Source organism: Panthera leo, chromosome E2 (assembly GCF_018350215.1).
Source record: "Panthera leo isolate Ple1 chromosome E2, P.leo_Ple1_pat1.1, whole genome shotgun sequence".
Classification (NCBI taxonomy): Eukaryota; Metazoa; Chordata; class Mammalia; order Carnivora; family Felidae; genus Panthera; species Panthera leo.
Window position 1 is genome coordinate 7,505,556 of NC_056693.1, and position 6,482 is coordinate 7,512,037.

A 6,482-nucleotide genomic window follows, 5' to 3' on the forward strand; every position below is an offset into this window, starting at 1 on the left:
ATGTGGTTGTCCTGAGGCTGACCAGTGTTGACAGACAATTCTCCGTGGGCCTTTCAGGGCCTTTCAGGTGTTTGCACGTCTTCTTGGCAAAGGTATTCACGCTTTTTTTTTTTCTGGACTGTCTTTTCAAGGATGTTTGGATAGAGACAGGCTTGTGAGATAGTATCTCCTTGAGAGCAGGTTGTCTTATTGTCCTAGATAATGAAGATAAGGTCTCCCTTACAACAGATTTGTCTGCTGTCAGAATAGCAAATATGTCCCTCCAGAGCAAGTCTGTTTGTGGTCCAGGATGATAAAGAGAATATCTCTCTCCAGGGCAAAGGTCAGGCAGGTTTGCTAGCAATCCCATATATTATGTTAGAAAAAAAAAAAAAAAAGCTCACATTCTGGAAATGGGTAAGCATATTATTTATTAACTATTCAATTAAACATAAATCAGAAAAGGAATTTTGAAATTCCTAGAAACGAATGACAATAAAATATGTAAAAATTTGTGGAAAACAGTGGAAGTAACAATTAGAAGGAAGTCTTAAAAGAAATGAGCTGAGTGTTCATAAGACAGAATAGAAAAAACCCAAAGAACCAATAGGTTAGCAAATAATCGAAAGAGGGGTGGAAATCAAGGAGGATACGGAGAACAACAGCAAAAATGTTGAGATAATTCTCTCAACCAAATATTAGCTCTCTTAAAAAGATTAATGAGAGGCAAATAATAAAGACAAAGACACAAGAACATTAATTTTAAAAGGCAGAAACAGGGTGCCTGGGTGGCTAGTCGGTTAAGCATCAGACTCTTGATTTCAGCTCATGATTTCAGCTCAGGTCATGATCTCACGGTTCGCAAGTTCAAGCTCTACTTGATCAGAATGTATCATTTTGTTTTTTATTTATTTTTTTAAGCTTATTCATTCATTTTGAGAGAGAGAGAGAGAGAGAGAGAGAGAGAGACAGAACTAGCAGGGGAGGGACAGCGAGAAGGGGGTCAGAAGATCCTAAGCAGGCTCTGTGCTGGGAGCAGAGAGCTCAATGTGGGGCTCGAACCCACAAACCTCGAGATCATGACCTGAGCAGAAGTTGGGCACTTAACCAACTGAGCCACCCACGCGCCCTAGGATGTATCATTTTAAGACACACAGTTGGATTTGGTTAGCTTATATTTAATTTTTTTTCTCATCTATATGCAAATTGAAACCAGCCTATAGTTGTCATATTCTATCATTATCCAGACTTCAAAAAATAAATCGAACTTCAAAAATAAATTGCAGCTTCCTGCCTTTCTCCTTCTTTCTAGAAGAACTTGTATAAGCAAGAATTATCTGTTGCTTGAGAGTTTGGTCACAACATTTTTCAGACTGTTATTTAAATGTCTTTAATGATTGTAATCCATTCAAATTTTGTGTTTCATGTAGCGACCTTATGTATGTTTTCCCATTTATCGGATACATTTGTTTTACTATTTTTATTATTAAAAAGAATTCTATGATAGTTGTTTGCTCTTTTATTTCTGTATTTTTTTTTAATTTTATTTTAATGTTTATTTTGAGAGAGGGAGCATGTGCACATGAGAAGGAAGGGCAGAGGGAGAGAGAGAGAAGAATCCAAGCATGACTTTTTAGTCTTCCGCGTCCCAAGCTCAGAATTCCAGACTTTAGATTCCAGACCCCATGATTACAGACTCAGATCTGTGACTCCAGGCCTCACAATTCTGCCTTGGGACTGCAGACACCAGGCTTCTGATCACAGGCTCTAGAAAGCAGAACCCAGAATAGATACACTCAGCTAGAGATAATAGAATTCAGACCAGGCCACAGACTCCAGATTCCAGACCCTTTGAGGCCAGATTCCAGAACTCCAGGCAGACAGCAAGCCTCAAAGCACAGACCCAGCATGTCAGATCTGTGTTCCAGAATCCAGCCCCACAGCACTGAAGCCAAGCCTCACAGCTTAACTCCAAATCCCAGATTCCGGACTCCGGAATCCAAGCTTTGGGTCTAGAATTCTCACACTCTAGGCTTCAGGTGAGGTTTGCAAACATGTTCATCTTAGAACACCTTAACACACTTGAAATTTTTGTTTATGTGGATTGTATGTACCAATATTTATCATATTAGGAATTAAAATGGAGACATCTTTAAAATATTTATTCATTTAGAATATTTAGAGAGCACCCCCTCCGACTCCCTGCGGGACAGGTGGACAAGATTTTGTAGGTCTTCAGCTTCTAAAGAATACTAATATTCTAATACTAATACTAATAGAAAATTTTTTCAATGTTTATTTATTTTTGAGAGACAGAGCATGAGTGGGGGAGGGGCAGAGAGAGAGGGAGGCACAGAATCCGAAGCGGGCTCCAGGCTCTGAGCTGTCAGCACAGAGCCCGACGCGGGGCTTGAACTCACGGACCGTGAGATCATGACCTGAGCCGAACCAGGTCAGACGCTTAACCGACTGAGCCACCCAAATGGCCTTCATTGATTCATTTTAAAACAATTACAGGGGCGCCTGGGTGGCTCAGTCGGTTAAGCGTCTGACTTCCGCTCAGGTCATGATCTCACTGTCTGTGAGTTCGAGCCCCGCATCGGGCTCTGTGCTGACAGCTCAGAGCCTGGAGCCTGCTTCGGATTCTGTGTCTCCCTCTCTCTCTGCCCCTCCCCGCATTCATGCTCTGTCTCTCTGTCTCAAAAATAAATAAACATTAAAAATTTTTTTAACAAAAATTAAAAAATAAAACAATAACAAATATATGTGAATATAAATAATGTATCTTAATGAAAAATAACTCTATTTTCTGAGACAAAAAAGCTATTGAGAAGATAACAATGTTTTTACATTTTTGCAAGTTTCTTTAAAATGTGGCAACAGAAGACAGCTGGGTTGATTCTCCTATCTGCTTCTGCATTTAATTTGCTGTGCTATCACTTGTCATGTAGGCTCCAGAAAATTTCACTATGCACTCATGAAAGTCAGAGCGAGAAAGGTAAATAGTGCGTTAGGATTAACAGGAAACTAGTTTTTGACCTCACAAGACCCCCTATAACAGTCTCAGGAACCCCTTCAAGGTTCCACTAACTACACTTTGAGAACCACTACTCTGGAATACAGATTTCAGACCCAAGACTCAGACCTTAGCCTCTGGAGAACACAGTCCACTTCCACAGCCCTATTTTCTTTTCTTTTTTAAACTTTTACCTATTTAAGTAATCTCTACGCCTACTGTGAGGCTCGAACTCAGGACCCCGAGATCAAGAGTCGCATGCTCTTCTGACCGAGCCAGCCAGAGCCAGGCTCCCCCTTTGTCCTATTTTCTGAGTTCAGATTCCAATAGCAAATTCCAGAATTCACTTCCCACACTCAGACCCCAGGCCCAGACCCTGGACTCCAGACTTGATGTTACAAACTCCAGAATCCAGGTTAGAAACCCGAGATTGTTGGTCCCAAGTTTCTGGCTCCAGACTTCAGTGGCAAGCGCCCAGCTGCTATTTCTGGATGTTGGTCACTCTGACCCATCCACCGTGGTTCCCAACTTCTTCCTTCGGAACTCTGCCTCTCTCAGTACTGCCTTTTGACTTCCAGGATCTCGGGGCCTGGCTCCTCATCACCACCAAGTCCTTGGGCTCTTTGTCAGCCTCTCCTGTTGGTGCCAGGGCACGAGGGAGGGGGTGGGTAAGGCAGGTCTGTTAATATGCAAAGGGGTGGAGACATGGGTGGAAAATCAAAGAGAGAGATGGACAAAGGAAGAGTCAGAAAGGAGGCAGAACCAGAAAGACAGAGAGAGAGATCTAACTGAAACAGAGCTGGGCAGAGGGAGGAAGACTGAGGAAAGAAAGGAACAGACATAGAAAGGCAGAGGGGCATCTGGGTGGCTCAGCCAGTTAAGCATCTGACTTTGGCCAAGGGCATGATCTCACTGCTCATGAGTTCAAGCCCCGCTTTGGGTGAGCTCAAGCCCCACTCCAGGCTCCGAACTCTCTTTCTCCCTCTCTCTCTCTCTGCACCTCATGGGATTCTCTCTCTCTCTCTCTCTCTCTCTCTCTCTCTGCCCCTCGCTCACTTGTGCTCTCTCTCAAAAAACAAATAAAATAAAGTTATTAAAAGAAAAAAAAAGAGACAGAGAGGAACCCAGAGAAAGGAGGAGGGAGGAGGAGGGAGGGGAGGAAGGGATGGAGGCAGAGAGGAGGGAGGGAGGGACAAAGTCTGAAATGGCCAGAGAGCACCCCCTCCGACTCCCTGCGGGACAGGTGGACAAGATTTTGTAGGTCTTCAGCTTCTAAAGAATACTAATAAAAAATACAAGATTACCGGTGTAAACTTATATATGAACCTGATTATTCTAATGAGAAAAGAAATAAAAAATATAAATAGCAAATCTACAGGATAAGAAGAGTAACAGCAAATGACATGTTTCAAATCATCTCGAGGCACCTGAGTGGCTCAGCCGGTTAGACGTCCGACTTCGGCTCAGGTCATGATCTGAAGGTTCATGGGTTCGAGCCCCGCATCGGGATGTGTGCTGACAGCTCAGAGCTGGATTCTGTGTCTCCCTCTCTCTCTCTGCCCCTCCCCCACTCGTGCTCTCAAAAATAAATAAACGTTAAAATTTTTAAATACAAAATAATAGGGGCGCCTGGGTGGCTCAGTCGGTTGAGCGTCCGACTTCAGCTCAGGTCACGATCTTGCGGTCCGTGAGTTTGAGCCCCGCGTCGGGCTCTGGGCTGATGGCTCAGAGCCTGGAGCCTGCTTCTGATTCTGTGTCTCCCTCTCTCTCTGCCCCTCCCCCGTTCATGCTCTGTCTCTCTTTGTCCCAAAAATAATAAATAAAACGTTAAAAAAAATTTAAAAAAATATAAAATAATAAATTTTAAAAAATCATTTAAAAAATTTTAAACTATTCCTAGTAAAAGAAAATAGTGTATCAGGAAGGTATTATGAACCCAGGCACTAACTGTGCGCTTCCCTCATTTCCCCACAGGGGCGCTGCCTGCGGCCCACTGCCGTCACGGTATAAAAGGCTCCCGCGTCCCAAGGCGGTAGGGCTAGGACGCCAAAACGCTCGGAGTGGGGACCTGAGGGAATGGGGGGCTGGAGGGTTTGCACTCTTGGATCTCGTGGGACGTGACGGACGGGGTTCTGGATTCCTGGTCGGAGAGGGGAAGAAAACGGCGGGTCTGACTGCCGCTCGAGCCATCGTGAGCGGTTTGGGACTTTTAGGTAGTTGAGAGGCAGAGTCAGGGATGGTGCCCCGGGGTCTGGGGAGAGGTAATGGGATCTCCAGATTCCCGAAGGGTCAGAGGGCTCCAGGTCGCCCACTGGTTGATCGTTCTGTCCTCTCCTCACTCGGTGTGCGGGTAACCACGCGGGCGCACGCCTCCATGCCGGTGCCCCTGGACAAGCATCATCAGCGCAAAGGCAATGACTGAAAGCACCAGTGGGGGGCTCCAGGCGTCGGCCACAACCGCGCTGAGGTGCGCGCACGACGTCCCTCGCAGCCACTAGCCTGAACGCGCTGCTCCTTCTTCGGTGCCTCCCGGCGTGCTGCTCACGCCTGCCCCCTTGTGGACGCCCTCCGCGTGGCAGCTGGCTGAGCCCCGGTGTCTGACGAAGAGCCCGGGGCCACAGGGAACCCTGAGTTGGAAGACGTTGAGAAGAGCCAGATGCCCACAGTTTATGAAGCCTAGACTCCTCGGCTTCTGGGCGGAGGGACCCGAACTTAATGGGTCCACTGCAAGTCCACCGGCCTCCCCAGCGACTCTCCTCCATGGTGCATTGTGCCAACCCGTATCACGGGCTGGGCATCATCGACCCAAATAATACATGCCAGGGCGACCTCGCCGACTGCACCCAGGACACCTGGGTCTGAAGGAGGAGGAGGCTGGAAACTGACACCTCTGGGTCCTCGGGAGGAGGGGCTGAGGAGCCAGATGATGTCGCCCGCACCCCTGTCCCTCCATTGCCCGTAGCCAGAAAGCCAAATGATCTCCACTGTGTGGACCTCAAACCTGTCTAACGACTTGTGTGCCAGATACCTCGCCCAGAGGGTGACAGACTTCATGCTGTGTGGCGGGGAGTAAGAGGATAGTAAGGACACCTGCCTGGAAAAATGGTTAAAATAAAAGGAGTCAAGATGGCGGAGAAGTAGGGGGGCGCGAATTTCCCTCCTCCCTCAAACTCGGCAGTATTGAGGTCAGAGCACTTGGAATTCCAGGAATCCGGGCTACAGAGTGACAGAAACGTCTCCAGGGGTCCACGGAGACAGCTTGGCGGGACAGAGGATTTCTTCAATGAACAAATCAAAGCACACCTAGTGGAAGGTCCAAACCACCACTCTGAGTAGTGACATAAAGCAACCAGAGACACAACAACAGAGAGCACACAACACTGCAAAGACACCTGCCTGCTGGCCACCTGGGCTGGGGGAGGGGACCAGATTCAGAGCTGGGGTGGAGGGTTCACCAGGCCCAGCTGTAGTCCCGCCCCCCAAGGCC